Here is a 17,131-nt window from a genome sequence, read left to right on the forward strand (position 1 = left end):
TTTGTGGCTGAATGGTATTTGCATCTTGGTTCATCAGAAAGTGCAGTGTAGATACTGCATCTGGGATCAGTTAATCTTTTGTTTTTCAGTTTGATTTACTTTTAAAATTATACATGTTGTTGTTCCTTCGGTTTAGTATAAATAGGAGCAAATCTAAATCAGTAACATTTTATTCCTCCAAGTAATACAGGACTTGATGCTCTTTTTCCCTTTTTTTTTAATTTGTCTCTGAACTGTGCAAAGAAACACATAGGGTGAAATAACTAACTGGACTACAGCACTGGAATTTCAATTTGCTAAATGTAACCTTTGTGAGCACATGAGCAAGCTGCGGCACTTCTCATAAACTGAGCATTAATGACCCAAAACAAAAGAGGAGAGTAAGACTTTTCATTTGGAACAGGCAGTTTAATGCCTTCTTGCTTAGGATTTGGATAACCTCAGAAGGCCAGTATATTCACAGAGGGCACATCTACACGAGACATCTAAATGTGAAGTAGCCTGAGTTTACTGTGCAGTAAGCATACACATCTACACATGACCGTGCTTACTGCTCAATAAAAACTCTTAATACTGTGTAATTTTGCTACCTGAAAATGCAGGTAGCAAATTTACACAGGATTAGATATTGTGCAGTAGTAGGGGTGACCTGGGATCAAGTTTGCTCCTGGGTCTGCCCTGCCCCTAGTGGGCCAGTCTCAGGCTACCTCAGGGCTCTGGGCTAGGAGCCTCTCCTGCCCCAGGGCTGGGCTGTCTCTATGGCAGCCCTTGCCTCAGGCTTTAAAAGCATACCACCAGGGAGCCCGAGGGCACTCCAGGCCCCTGTGTTCCCCTCAGCAGGCCGTAGGGTAGCCACACTAGCCTGCCCAGCACCACTGTCTGGCACTGCAGTGCTGAGCAGCTGCCAGGACAGTGCCATCCAGGCCAGCAGGGTACAGCAGGGTGATGCAGACTGCTGTAGCTTCTGGCCAGGCCTGTCAGCCCACATGTCCATGTGCAGACCAGGCTTGTCAGCCCACAGGGCCAGCTCCACCTGCCTGTAGCACACCTCCAGCAGTCTGCCCTGTGCCTACAGGTGCTTCAGGACATTGCCTTAGCCATGTTGCTGCCAGTCCCATGCCATGCCCCTCCTCTGGGTGCTGCAGGCAATTGCCCAGATCCTGCAAGGCCAAGATAGCTTTTCAGGGACCCAGAAAGCCAGTCTGGGACCCACAGTGGCCTCATCCTCCTCACCCAGGCCCATGCCCATGCCCGTGCCCTCCTCCCAGGGCCCCAACTGGACCAAGGAGGAGACTGGTGACCTTGTGGTGCTGTGAGATGAGGCAGAGGTGCAGCGCCAGTTCAAGTGGGGTGAGTGCTCCAATATCCACATCGATGAGGTGCTGTCAGTCTGGATGCTGGAGTGTCGGCAGAACCAGTTGGCACAGCAGTGCCACATAAGGGTTAAGGCCTTGTGGGCACAGTGGGTTGTTGTGATCAACTGTGATCATTGGTTCAGCAGTGCCTGTAAGTCCATGACCTTTATGCAGCAACTGACAGCTATCCTTGAGCCTTGGGACCCAGGCTGCAACCTTACTGTCTACAGCAATATGGTCAGCCTGCCTGAGCCCCTACATAAGCCTGGCACCTCAAGTGACGCATCACCAGAAGAGGGCCCCTTGGGCATCCAGTACCCTGTCTGGCTGAGCTCCCCTGCTGCAGTCTCCACCAGCAGCATGGGGAGCCCTGGCCAGCACCTGCTTTGCTACCTCTGCAGCCCCAGGGTCAGCCATGAGGTCGGGCCAGCCATGACACCACTGGCTACCAGCAGCTTCAGCTCCTCCCCGGGGGGGATGGCCCTGATCAGGTGCCTGCATGGCGTGACCCACCATCAAAGGATACCACCGAAAGCCACAAGCCATCACCACCAACCAGGTCTGAGTCGAACCACCCCTGGTTATGTGGTAAGGCCCACACTGGGGGGAGGGCCCTCCCCACCCCTGCCTCTGTTCCCAGCCCCTGCCCCCACTTCTGCCTCTACTCCCCACCTGGCCTGCCTGGACTCCCCTGGCCCCAGGTTCCCTCTCACAGCATGCAGACCAAAATATGAGCAGAACTTGCCCCCACAACTAGGTGGGCATGGGCCTCTCATACCCTGAGGAATGTGTTGATGCCGGAGATGATGGCCTCTTAGACTGTGTGGGGGCAGAGACATTTTGTGCTGCCACAGATAGCCCTCCAAGTGGTGGCAGAGATTGTAGGGCATCCTGCGCTTGCCCCCATGCTGTTGTAGCTCAGGGTCCCATGCCAAGCATGCAGGTGCAGTCAGGGCACCATGGCCATCAGCAGCGGTAATGCGTAGTGGGTCAAGCACCCCTCAGTCTGTACAAAAATCTCCTCATGCACCACCCATGTTCAGCAGAGGCATGCTCAGGGCTTGGCATTTGCAAATCGGGGGCTGGCCATGGGGTGCCTCAAGCATCTTGTGTGGAAGGTGGAGGTGCAGTCAGATCCTCATCCTGGTCATCTGGGAACCACGCACCCCCCAAGCCCAGATGGCAGCACAGGCAACAGGCTGGCCTGCAGTAGGAGAAGAGGGGAGAGGGGTCAGGAGTTGTGGCAGCATGTGCTGCCAGAAGCTTAGCCTGTCCTACCGTAGGAATGGGGCAGGGGAGGCAGGCTGCCTATGGCCATCACCCAGTGGTGCACCAGCCCCTGGGGAGCTAGCAGGAGTGGGGGCTCGGCCAGTGGTCACCTGGGCCTAGGCCTGCCCACCTGACTTACCAGGGTCCCTGGGCATCCTTGAACTCCCAACCTCTGAGCTGAGGCAGGGCAGCGCACACCGCCTGGTACAGAATATCTTATCTGAGAAATGTTGCAAACTCTCACAAACAGCTTCTGTCTCATGGCTTTACAGGGCCTGCAGCTGCATACAGGGGAAAACCTGCCCTTGGCAGCCGGGATTTGGCCTCAAGGTCACCGCTGTCCACAGCCGGTCCTTGCAGATGCTCCAACTCCTCCAGAGGAGGGTGCAGGACCACACCATCCTCCTGCAGCAACTGGTGGTAATGTCACAGGATTAGCTGAAGGACTTACAGAACTGGTTGGCAGGGGACATCACCCACAAAGACATATGGGCTGGGGCAGACTGCAGATTCTGGAGCACAAGTGGCATCAGTTGCTGCAGGACAAAATGCCATCTTGTGCCAGCCAGTGCAGGCCACAGATGATGACTGCTGGGTGCTGGATATCATTCTGGCCCTGAAGGTTGTGTTAAGTGCTTCCCACTCCCCTGTCCCTGAACCTAGCTCTGCCTGCCCCTGTCAGCCACCTGCTGGCCCTCAGCAGGCCCCCATCTGGGCCTAGGAGGAGGTCATGCCTCCAGCAGCCAGGAGCCCCAGCCCTCCCGCTTGCCCCCAGCTCCACTGCTTACCCTGGCTCCGTGTAGGCACAGAGCTGGAGCTGCCTACAGTGGGGACATGACTGCATGTCAGCTGTGCACCCCTGGTCACTGGTTGCCTGAGGGGGAGTTGCCCTTGTTGGGGGACCAGCAGCCCCCATTGTCCCTGGGCGAGCCCCCTGCCCACCTCACTCACTACAGCATTCAGACCCATGGGGGAATAGTCAGAGGCTGGGGTGCTGTCTGTCCACCCCTGGGCTCTGCACCCTAGGTGCACCCACCTCAGGATGGCCCACAAAAGACATTATAAACACTTTTCAGGTTTTTTATTGTTGGGGGGTGGGGTGGGTGGTGGAGGGGCTCTGTTTGTTGAGGGGAGAGTGAGACTGTATGTTGGGGAGAGAGGGGCACTCTGGTTGATGTGAGGGGAGTAAAAACATGTTCTTGTGAGATGAGTGTGGTGCTGAGGGTGGGCCTTGCAGATGTTATGCAGCACACAGGCTGCAATGGTGACCTAGGAGAGGTTGTTCTCGGTGACTTCGAGGTGAGCTGTGAGGGAGTGCCAGCGGCCCTAGAGGCACCTGAAGGTGCACTCTACCAGGTTGTGGGTCTATCCCAGGCAGCAGTTAAAGTGGGCCTGGTGAGGGTCTAGGTGACCAGTGCAGGGCCACATGTGCCAGGGCAGAAGCAGGTAGATGAGGTCCCCAGTGAGGAAAGGTGCGATGGCCATGGTGCCCAGCTGCAGGTCTGGCACTCCCAGCACAAAGTGGCTGCTCTTCTCCAGGCCCAGCAGGCCAGGGTTCCAGAAGACATGGGTATCATGGGCACTACCTGCCCAGCCAGCACTCATGTGCATGAAGGCCCTGCGATGGCTTATGATGCGGTGGAGCACTAAAGATTAAAAGTTCCTTCAGCTGCAATAAGTATAGTCTCTGTGGGGTGGGCAGGTGACAGGGATGTGGGTCCTGTCCGGGGCGCCAATGCACTGCAGGAATCCCAGGGCATGGAACCGTGTCACCACCACTAGGGTGTTGTGCATGTGGAGCATGGTGTCCACCAGCACATCCTGGAGTGTGCTGCAAACCTCCAGGATGGCTTTCCTGGACATGGCTTTGCCCACATCAAACAGGTAGCTGATGTACTGCAGGCTGGTGGGCATGGCCAACTTGAGCAGGGTGAGGGTGTGGTGGGTGCCTGCAGGGAGGGGTTGCTGCATGCTGGTGTCCTGCTACTTCAAGTGCAGCCAGAGCTACTCCACAGCGTCCAGCAAGGTGGTCATATGAAAAGCCTCTGGCCATTGCTCATCATCCCAGGTGTGTTAAATGATGTGCCACCACCAGTACTGGCTGGCCTGGTGGGTCCAGAGGTGGCAGGGTTGTAGGCCCAGGAGGGTGACGGTGGTCCTAGTGGTGGTGTTCAGAAGCTCCTTGTCAGCGTCCCCACTAGCAGCAGCTGCAGTGTGGTGGCTGTGGTCCTGGGATAGTGCACTATGGCCAGGCAGGCAGTTGCTGTGTGCATGGAACTGGGTGGGGTGAGATGGCCATGGACCAGGCAACGGTTGGCATGGTGGGCCAGCAGGAGCTTGGGGTGCTGGTCATTTCTGCTATGGGCAGTGGCTGGAGCAGCCATAGCACAGGGAGGCAGAGTGGGCAAGGAGAGAGCTGCTGTTCCTCCTGTGCTGGACATGCTGTTCTTGGGCAGGGAAGTGGCTAGCCAGGAAGCAGTGAGCAGGGCTGGCTTTTGAAGAGTGCTGGCAGCTGCTGGCAGCTGCTGGCAGCTGTAGCTGGAGTCTGGAGCTTCTCCTCATGTCAGAAGGTGCCCATTGCAGGGCTGCAGGAATTTTGGCACCGAGAGCAGCAAATCTGCTCCCTAGTTCCTGCATGTGTAGATGCCTGCCCGGGAACGCTTACTCCAGTGTAGTTTATACCCGAGTAAACAGCCTGGATCAAATGCACATGTAGATGAGCCCAGAGAGAGGTAGCTAGTTATGTTAGTCTGAAGCAAGGTAGAAGGCAAGATAGACATGCACCTTATGGACTAACTAAATAAGATAGCTTTTGTGAACTCAAGCTCGCTTCACAGATGCTGTGAAAGGACAAGCACAAAGCAGGGTGCATTTGTGTATACGTTTATCCATTCATCTATCCACAGGTGGATCAAGGATTCTGAAAAAGGGGATGCAGAAGGTGTGGCACATTATCACATATAATGCAACACATCTTTTTCTCCAGTCAAATTGAAACTAGATGCTTTACTAATGTGCTAATGGGCTAGCACTATGGCATTCAGTTTAAGATCAAAGCAAAACCAAAGATAACTATTGGAATGTGCTCTAAGTTGGTAGATTATATATATTTGGAGTGGCTGGTGAATTCAGACTGGTGAGGTGGTGGAGCGTCCCATGGGAGTGAGCAGGGGAGGGGTTTGCAGCTGGTTGGGGGGGCAGGAGGGCTTGCAGCTGGCTAGGCACTTTGGCTGGTAGTGGGGAGCCTGCAAACCCCCCTGTTCCTGACCCACTTCAACCCCCCCACCTCACTGCTGGCTGGCTGCAACCCCCTCCCTTCCCTGCTCCCATGGGACACTCCACCACCCCACCAGTCTGAGTTCACCAGCCGCACTTGATTATATATATATACAATTTTAAAAAAACACAACAAATTAGGCAAAAACTAGTCAAAATATATTGTTTCGTTTGTCCTGTAGTCATTATAGTTAAATATACATCTCGTATTCAGATTCATAAAACAAAATCTAGCCTTCTTCAGCATCCCTCCAACAGTCTCGCCAACTTTACCGTCAATCATTTCTACAGCTAAATTAAAAAATTAACATCTGAGTTAAGGTTTTTTAGATAGAGCTAGAAACAGTCAGGGACACTGTGAAATAGAAAAGAGATATTACCAGGAATGGCTAACAGACAGCACAATTGCAGAATAGAGGACAGTTTGAATAGTGAGACATAAAGACCATTAAAAGGATACAGGATTGTTAACACCCATGGTGTGGAGAGAGATTATCAGGAGCCAAGGAGACAATTAAGGGTCATGAAGTCAATAGACTTTCTCATCACTGCTTGAATAGAAATGCCACTGTCCTTCCCAGGCTGTTGGTGTTAAACTTTGGGTGAAGCAGGAATCAAAGCAAATGCACCACTGCATCCCCCTGGATCCACCTATATATGCATGTGTATATCTATCAAGACGGCATGTGTAAATATATGTATATGTATATATTCAATTCACAGACATTGTTCCATGTTTCAGGAGGTTCAACAAGTCAGTGAGCTTCTAGGCTACCTAAACCTAGACTGAAATAAAATAGCAAGCATGAGTTAAATCAGTATTTGAGGAATGAAAGAGAACCCTCTCCACTAGGTCCTGATCCTGCAGAAATATAACTGAGGTCTCACATTTAAAATTAAATGGAAAATTAATGAGAAGAAGAGTAAACAATAGCTAAAACTTGAACAAATTAAATGAGCTGAATATTTTGTACTTTACACAATATATACAGTTACTTAAAGCCAACAGGCCTCTGTGAACATACTATATGCATTTTTCTGAAATCAGAAAGATATAAAAACAATGCTTTTGTTTTCCAGCAAACCCACAGGATGGGATACAGAACTGAAGTACATCAATAAATATTGAATTAGATTTACAGCTTCTGCACTATTATCTAATTATAGCATGCTTGGAGATATATGGTAATTTATCAATAAAGAGAGACATATTGACAATGTTACTCATAGGTTTAGCCGTGAAGGCAATTTTCATTAATCAAGCATCTAGATAGTCATTCTCACCACTTTAATTTAAAATGAAGGTAACTGGGCTTTTTCAATAAGAGCCAGTTTGGATCTGTATCTATACAAAGTGCACATGAATCGAGTATTTTTTTTTCTCTTTATGCAGGCCAAATTCTATCTTGTATAAGCTTAAGAACTTCAATGAATTTTGAGACTGGAATTTGGCTTTGCATGTTTTATTTTATCTAATCTATTCATCAGCGAAACCCCCCCCCCTGCATTTTAAAGATGTTATGATGTTATAGAGAGTGCAAGGTCAAGCAATAATTAGGAAATATCAGAGGTAAGTTTGTCTGGGCTACTTAAATCTGTCCCTTTGTGTGTTAGCATATGATGTGGTCTGTAATTATATGATCACATATAGAGAAGGTCATTTTTGGGGAAAAGGGTAACATGTTATCACATAATTCAGTAACATGTTATCTCATGTTTCAGTATTAGGCTGTATATATACAGTAAACAAAAAGAGGCTTGTCTGGGTAAACTTAGTTTGGAACTTTTTAACTGCTGAATGTTTGACTTGGAAATCTTAAGGCTATATTCGCTTAATTTGCCCCCACCTCTGTGAAACAGGGATACAAGAATGTCAGTACTGGCAGTACTTCTTGTCCCTTAGGATCCAAAGCAGCCTGTAAGGATCTGTGTTTTACTTCTAATCCAGTGGTGCCCAACCTTTGAGGCCCATGGGTCAGATGAGTAGCAAAAGGCTGGTCCAGCAGCTGGATCCTACATGGGCTTCATTTGTGGGTGCAGTCCAGCACACTGGACCGACCCTGTGTGCCCAGATCTGGACATGCACCAGCCTGAACCCACATGCTGATCCCACCTCACATTCTGGCCCAACCCTCCTTGTCTTTATCCAGCCAGGCACTGGTGCACTCTGATGCATAGGGCCACCTTGTCCAGCCTGTGGGGCTCCCCAAAAGTGCAGTAATTTGGCAGTAGAAAAGCAACAATTAACACTGCCACTGCCCTTCTGCTGCCACATTTCCAGATCTTTGGGGAGACCCACAGGCCAGCTAATGTAGTTTCATGAGCCAGATCTGGCCCACAGATCGGGGGTTGAGCACCCTTGCATTAATCCTACTGCAGAGTTGTTCTTCCAGAATTATTTTTTCCTTTCATAGTGGCAATATCTGAATTGTGATTACTGCCAGAGATGCATACTAAGCAGACACCGCCGAAACCATAAGGTAGTAATACAGCTGCTACAGAAAGTAAATATAGTGATGATGTTGATGAGATTAATTTTTTTGGGACATCAACTTTCCAACTGTAATTAGGATCATCTGTTGATTGCTGTCATATCATCCATCAACTGTTTTTGGCCCTTAGGCAATGCCTATGCTGTTAGCCTATTAATAATATTAGTATATTTTATCCTAGTTAATTCATTCCTTTATTTTGCTTTAGTAAGTTTCAGTGTATAAAAGAAATTAAGTTAAAAAGGAATACGAATGTTTTATTTTGAGGTACTCAAGATGTGGCACCCAACACAAATTAAAAATGCTGGCTAATACCTTGTTTTGTTACTGGTTTCCAGGCAAGGTTTGAATGAGTAAAAGAATTAATTAGAATCATAGAAAATGAAGGTTGGAAGGCACCACAGGTAGTCACTTAATCCAAGCCCCCTTTTGGTCCAATCCTCCAATTTGTCGAGGTGTTTCAGAATCGTACCTGTACCCTCCAACATATCTACTACTCCCCGCAGCTTGGTGTCATCTGTACACTTGCTGAGGGTGCACCATCCCATCTTCCAGATCACTGGATAGTGAACAAAACTGGCCCCAGTACTGACCCCACGGGCACTCCACTTGATACTGACTGCCCCCTAGACATTGATTACTACCCTTTGAGCCTGATGCTCCAACCAGTTTTCTATTCATCGTACAGTCCATTCATCCAACCCATATTTTCTTAGCTTGCTTGCAAGAATGGTGTGGGAGACTGCATCCAAAGCCTAGCTAAAATCAAGGTATATCATAGCAACATTAATCCCTGTCAGAGTATTGATTTTTTCAGGTGAAGAAGTGGTTACTCCAAATTGGGTATCCTAAAACACAGCTTGATCTCCTATCCCTCTGACTTAGGCTTCTCATTTATCTGCATTGCCCAAACTCTTCGGATTACTCTCGACCTGAGTATTCATTCTCCTGTGCATGCAGATGTCCCTATTACCCACTCTTCAGCATTGCATCACAGCCATCCACTCATGATAAAAAGCTCATGGAGGCCAGTTTCAAGTCTTTTGAAACTGTCCTCCATTGACAGCCAAGTGAGGGAGATGTTGTGGAGGAGGGAGAGGGCAAGAGGAAGAAAACAAGTCAGAGTTTGTGTGGTTCAGTGAGATGCTATTACTCTGGCAGGGAGCAGGCCTGGGTTCTAGCTTTGATCCTTGCTCCCAGTGGAACAGGAACAATCCCACTGCTCCTCATCCACTACATGCAAGATGCAGTGGCCCAGTTTTGAGAGGAGCGATGGAAAAAGTGGAAGGTAAAAAAGATGATGCCTAATCTGCAGCCTTTTTATTAGGGCACTTTTTCAGGGAAGTTGGGGACATGTAAGCCTAGGAGCTGGGTCTCTGGCTACCTGAGGAAGTGCCCTAATCAAACCATTATCAGGCTAGAATGCAATAGGACACCCTTCTTCAGACCTAAGTTTGAATATCCCTCGGCAGAGGAAGAATTGCACCACAGACTGGGTGAGTGTCCCAGCCACTACTGTCATATGAATGAAACTGTCTCTGAAGGAAGTAAGCACAATTTGGAATTCGAAAGAAAGGGCTCAGGCATGTGACCCCACGGGCTGGTTCAAGACTGAGAATCTCAAAGGTGAGGAAGGCACCTCCCAGCATGTTCAAGTAAGGTACCAAGCCCCTTGGAGGGAAAGATAAGGAAGGATTATGCCATTTATGATGCCACATACAACATGGAAATGTCAGCACCCATGCTGATACTGAGTATGCATAGTAGGCTTTACATTAGTCAGGAAGGTACACAGCTCCACATGCAAATACCAGAGCATAGGTCCTGAAATGGTCATGGAGCGTAAGTCCTGTCTCTGTTTGAGGTTGTTGGTTGTTTTACTTTCCATAACACAAAGTTTCATTGGACCAAAGAGGCCACGAGTAACAGGGTGATGCTGCCTAGTGGGTTAGGCTTTTCACATGAAGGATGGACTGGGTTCTTGTCCCTGTTCCAAAAAACCGTTTATGAATTTTACATGAAGCTGTCATTGCGCTCACTGGAGAGCAGTTCTCAGAGAAGGGTCTGGGATGGCTACTCATTTTAATTATGCAGGTTGGATTTTTTTCTTGTGCTTTTGCAGACTTACTTTGCAAGGTCCATCTGAATAATCTGAAATCACAACTTCATTCATCTTTTTCTTTTGGCATCAGTTGGTGGAAAATACTTGAGTAACTGAATGCCAATATTTCTGCTGAAGATGTCATTTGTAGAGGGACAGACCAATTGCATGATGAGGCATGGGTCTCTCATTACACAGCAATTTTTACATTTATTGCTTCCTGTTCTTTCCTTCAACATTTATAGCATAAAATCATTTCCCCAATAGCTATCATAAATCATTCTGCTTCTCCATTAGATATAGTGGTATTATTCTTGTATGGGAAAAGCCTACATATTTTGCAAATTCTTAAATTCCTGCCTGTGGAAAGTTGGGCCATTATCCATTTCCAGTGCTTTTGAATTCTTTTTATGGAAAGTAACTACAGTCATTGTGTTGGCTGCTATAGAACATTTTATTTCTACTCTGGGAACTGTAAAATCTCCTCACCTATGACTAATATGTAGTCCTACATGTTCAAAATCCCCGATCACTTGCTTCTTGCATGATGCCCACAAGACATAAGCCAAAAAAAATACTAATGGGAGGAAAACCGTCCAAATGATTTCTTCACCTGGGTTGCTTAGTGAATCTTATCCTTGCAATTATAGGCTATTTAAGCTATCTTAATTATTTTCCTCTTTAATATAGCAAACACATAACCCAGACTTAATAAATAGACATTAATAATGCTAGTGACAGGTGCTGTGAAGTCTTGTAGGCTCTGGACTGATGTACAAAAGTGCTGAACAGATGAACTGAAGTTGTGGAGTGAGGCACTTTATTTAGGAGCTCTGCAAAAGCAGGTTGTATATTTAGGGGAAAAATTATGGAATGGGAGCCGAAAATTAGGCAGCCATTTTCTAAAGTTTTTGACCTATTTTAAAATGTTGGCCGTAAGAGACGCTTTGATGTCAGTTTGTGAAAGGCTATTTCTACTAGTTTAGAGCCACTAACCAAAATAAGACTGTCCCAAACAAATGTACATGGGAATATTTGGGTAGTGTTTAGGTGATGCTGTTGCCCTGGTGATTCAGGAGCTATGCAAAAAAATTAAGTTCTTGTAGGAGGTAACTTATTGGAATAACTGAACAGGTGGCATAGATATAATTGGGGATATTTGTTTTCCCTGCTGTTATACTGCTAGGCACTAGACATTTATATGGATGGCAGGAAACAGGCGGAAAGTAATAGGATGAATGTTTTTATAAAAACAGTGGTTAGACATTTTCCAATAGAACATTTTTTTCCATTGGAAAATGCCAGTTTATTGAAAATGCAGTTTTTCAAAAGACCGTGTTTATTTTGAAATTTTGTTGTTTTGGTTTTTTTTAAGAATGGAATTGAACATTCTGATAAGGCTATTTTTTTTGTTTTTTCTCTCAAAACATAGAATTTTAATTTTCCATTTTGAAATAGTTTTATTTTTTATTGTGCATAATATAAAAAAATCCCCTTACTTTTTTCCAGAGTATCATCTCACATAACATTTTGACTATTTCCCCCTTTAATTTCTGATTGGAAAATAATATGTTTTCCATCTATTTCATAGGAATCTATAAATTCTGCAATCTTTTTGTTGTAGAAGGTAAACTGGAATTACCACTGCAGTAGTCTAATTTTAAGTCAATGGATTGATATAAAGCTATTAAAATAGTGGTGAAAAAGTACTGTATATTAGTCTACATACAGAAAGTTTATAGCTGCCTTTTCCTTTTAACTTTAGTATTTATTTATTTTTATTTGTTAATGCAAGTTAAATGAACGTTACATTAATTCAAGGGTTTTTTTAAAATTTTACTTCATAGTACTCACTCTATTTTATAGTTAATGGTAGATTTTATGGCAAACTATTCCTGGTTCTATACTGGCAATGGAGGGACTCCAACAAAGAATCAAAGATTGTATTCAGTTCAGGTGGACAGTATTCAAAAAATCAGAAGCTTAGCTAAAGAGATTTGGGCTAGTCTGATGCTGTATCTGCACAATTTGGGTGTGAAGTAAGTTTGTGTGTCTTACTGGTTTTGGTAGTTAGCAATTTCTTGCTATTTCATCATATTTTCTTCTCTAATGTAGAAATGAGTAGAGAGGAGTAAAAATGAAAAATCACGAAAAGTACAATTAGTTTGAATTAGGGAAAAATTTTGGGGCTTTATTTTGTCAGAATTTTTTTTGTCTATAACAACAATGGCTGATACGAAGTTTGTCCAGCCTGCGTTATGAAAATTCCTGATGTCTTGAATGTCTGTTGATAGTGATAAATAAAACTACATCACAGTGTCTAAAATCAAACAGTTTATAATTGAGCTAAATTTTTGGCGCAAGACGTGGGCTGCCATTTGGATTTCAACATATGTCACTGAGGAAGATGTCCACTGGGATGTTAGAACAGCATGGTGCCTGCAGAGATTCAATAAAGATCTGTAAACCATGATTCAAACAGACAAAGGCGTATCTGTATAATCACTCACATTTAAAGAAATAGCAGCACCATTTTTTCTTTACAGCTGGCTTTTTTTTTTTTCTTTTTTTCCCAAAATGTATGTTTCATCCTATTATCAAGACCTGTCTATTTCTGTTACTCTTCTTATAACAGAAAGACAAATTTGTCACCCTAACAATAACTTAGAGAAAAGATAATACCCTTTTTACACTGATGTCATATTCATTCAACTGCTTTATCATTAAAACCTATAATCTCAAAATGACTGGTAGTAGAAAAAGCCTAGAGGAATTTTATCATTACTGAGGTAGGAACTTGATTGTTATCTAATACATTTTCCCCACATTTTTTTTCTGCAAATAAGCAATACAGTGCTAAGTTTAGACAACAGAATTAACTTTTCATGGAGCCTAGTTCAAACACCTGTTGACAACAGGGAAATAATATTTTACACTTAAAATAAAATATGCATTGTATTTAGTGTTGTAATACTAATAAACCCAAATGGCTTTCATCATATCATCCGTTCAAGCTCAAAGGCTGGATACAAAGCCAATCATGGTGCCAACAGAAGTCCTTGGAAATCAATTTGCATGTTTGGGCACCTAACTCAGATGCCTTATGTATCTTTGCGATAGTATTTGACATGCAATAATCTAGAATCAAGTACTGCTTTTCTTTAATTATTTCTAGGCCATATTCTTTTATTGTAGTGGAAATCAGTCTAAATCATTGTATCTTTCAGAAAATGGTTTGCCTCTGTTTCTACATACTAAAAAGGTGAACAATATATGTTATAGTGAATCTAAATTGATGGTGATGGAGACATGTTCAGATGATTCTGATGACATTATATTATGAAGTTGGCATTAGTGAGGGCTATTCCTGCTCTGTGCTAGCCACAAGAAAGATCAGAATCACACTCATAATGAGTTGGCAAGACTCTGGAATTCATTGTATTAAAACAGAATTTGCTATATCACACCAGTCAGTGGATCTGTTAAATTCAATAGAACTCAGAAGCGAATCTTATGGATTTGAGGCCTGGATCCTCAAGTATTCTAAAACACCTAAAATCTACCTTGTGGGTGATAGTGGGAGTGTCTACATGTACAATTAATGCCCAGAAAACTTACTGCGCAGTAAAATACTTTGTAGTAAGCTTTTCCTGGCAGGGTATCAACAATGCTCCTGTTGGGACCAACTTTGCTCCTGAGGGGAGCAGTTCAGTACAGGGCTACTTCAGTCTTGCTGTGCCCCCCTACAGCAGCCAGGGATTGCTTCAGGCTTCCCCAGGTGCCAGCCCTTGGCTGGCAGGGGGCACCAGAGTCAGGCCCTGGTCTCCAGGGGGTGGGGAAAGCTGTCCTGCCTCCCAGCCCAATACCCAATCTATGGATCAGGGCATGGGGCTGGGAAAACATGTCCTCCCAGGAATCCCTGCTCAGCCAGGGATGGCTGGGAGCTGTCCCACTGGTGGGACAGCCTTCAAATGAGCCCCAGGCTTAGGAGGATTCCCTACTGAGCTCAGGGCTTACTCGGGACTCACTGGTGGGACAGCTGCTGCCCAGCCCCTGGCTATGCAGGGAAGGAAGAGTTCCCCATTTCTGGTGCTGTTCAACTTCCTGCTCCTGTGGGGAGCTGGGAGTTCCACAGTACCAGGACTGGGGGAGCAGAGAGAGACCTGGTCCCTGTGCTGATCAGCTCCTGGGGGTAACTGGGAGCTGAGCAGTGGCAATACTGCACCCCCTGATGGTGTGGCTGACCGGGAGCAAATTTGCTCCCAGTCTGCATCTACATGAGCCCTACTAAGCAGTATCTACTACGTAGTTAGTTTAGTACCTGTATTTACAGGATCTAGCTAGCTGTCCAGTAGACTGATAAAGCTAAAGTGTTGCACAGTGACACTTAATTGTGCAGCAGATTAGTCTATTACACAGTAAAGTGTCCCATGTAGACACAGAGCCGACCCTAGGGGTGTGTGGGGCCCAGGGCATATCAGCTTGTGCGACCACATGTAGTTGCACCCTTGGCACGTGCCTGTATGGCACTGTCCATGGGGCCCCCCAAAGTTGGAGACTGGGGCGGTCACCCCAATTTACCCCCCCAAGAGGTGTCTCTGTGTAGTCACACCCGCTGACAGTTCTAAATGTGCCTCTTGGTTGCTGTATAACCTTACCTTAGGAATCTAAGTCTTCTAAGGATAGAACCTGAAATTTATCCAAGGGCCTGTCTGCATCTTTGACTACCTAAACCTACCATTTAGATATCATTGGCTGCATCTACACAAGACTATGCAGTAGTGTTGCAGGGCACAAACCATGATGTGGTGCTACTGTTCAGTAGTAATGAGCTACTGTGCAGTCAGTATCACCCAGGAAGCTGTGTGGGGATGCTACTTTGTAGTAACATTGAAGCAGACTCAATTAATCAAGTCTACTGGAGCACTGAAATTGATGCTCTCCAGGAGCCTTCCATGTCATGTGCATCAGCGTCCCTGCACATCCTCACACTGAAAAAATGGCAGTGGGGCATTTTGAAATAAAACACGTTCAATGAACTTCAGTTCTAAGTGCCCCACTGCTGTTTTTTCAGTGTAGGGACACATGATGCATGGGCTCTTTTAATTAAAGTGCCCAGCACCGTGTCCAGAACATATATAAAAATGCCCTAGGTGCCTAAATTTGCATCAGGGGGTATATGCCATGTGGCCTAAATGCTGTCAGTGTCTCATAGCTGATGACTGCTGAAGGCTTTAGCTCAAATCCAATGTCAAGTCTCTAAAATTGAATTCTCCCACTATCCAGTAGGATCCAGTAGGGCCTGATCCCATAGTCATGCTTCAATTACATCCCACCACAGTTAATCTATCTCTGTGTGTATCTATCCATCTCTCCTTTCCTAAAATAATTTAGTAGTTAGAACACTTCTAGGAATGTGAAAAGCAGGTTTAAATCCCTACTTGGAATTAGAGACTTGAATTTTGATGTCCCACTTCCCGGATCAGTGCTCTGAAACAACCTATTGGATATACTAGGGTGAAAGAGATTACCTACAGAATCCCAGAAGATACCTCCCTGGGATGCTGGTTCAAGTCTGTGTTCCAAATCATGTGTGTAGAATAAGGGCTGGATTTCTTCCTTTCATACACTCTCATGCCTGAACACCAGCATTTCTGTCCAGAAGGGTGAGAGAACTATGAGTTGTTGTTCATATTCCCTTGCTAAGTCATTCTTAGCCAATTGATATAGTGTCTGAGGTTAGAAAGATATTGTTTGATGTCTCATTAGTGCTGCCATAAAAATTGTCAGCTATATTTTTTTGTGGCAAACAAATAGAAATCCCCACCTTTTGTTACACTGTATCAGTGGACATGACAAAAAGTAATGTAAAATAGTGCCACTTTATTGCAGTGGATGTGTATTTGCTGTGTGGGATGAGAGTGAGGACAGTCCAGAGCTGTCCTCGCTCCCCAGCTGCCCAGAGCAGATCTTTCAGGGCTTGAGGGGCCCGATCCTGCATGCCATGGGAATTCCTGCACAGGACTGGGCCCTTCCAGCCATGGAAGAACTTTCTTGGCCTTCCCTACTTACAGAGTTACACCCTGGGAAATCCTGGGGCATCTCTCTCTAAGCAGGGAAAGTCAGTTTCCTGCTTAGAGAGACCTGCTCTGGGATCTCCAAGGGTGCATCTCCACAAGCAGGGAAAGCTCACATGGACTCTGGTATGGAGGCAAAAGACCCAGGAAATTCTTGAATCCCCATACCTCCATGCTGGGACCCAAGCCAGCTCCTATGCCAACCTGGAGACACAGTTTGGAGCAGGTCCTGGCAAAGAGACATGGGGCAGCACAGGACCTAGGGAGTTCCTGGCACATTGTGCCTCCATGGAGGGACCCATGTTGACTTGCATTTCTGAGTGAAGCATGTGTTAGTGCAGGACCTAGTGAGAGTCCTAGAGTGAAGGCAAAGGTCCCTGGGAATTCCATGTGTCCTATAGTACCCCACATCTTCATGTTACCCTGTGAAGCATGGGACCTGGTATGGGTCCCAGCACAGAGGCACAGAGACACAGGGCAGTGAGGGAAGCAGGGAATCACTGGACAAGGGAAACATATCACCTGTTGTCTTGCATTGGTCCTTTGCAATGTATGTCTCAT

This window comes from Crocodylus siamensis, chromosome 2, assembly GCF_052110815.1.
Source record: "Crocodylus siamensis isolate JL-2025a chromosome 2, ASM5211081v1, whole genome shotgun sequence".
NCBI lineage: Eukaryota > Metazoa > Chordata > Crocodylia > Crocodylidae > Crocodylus > Crocodylus siamensis.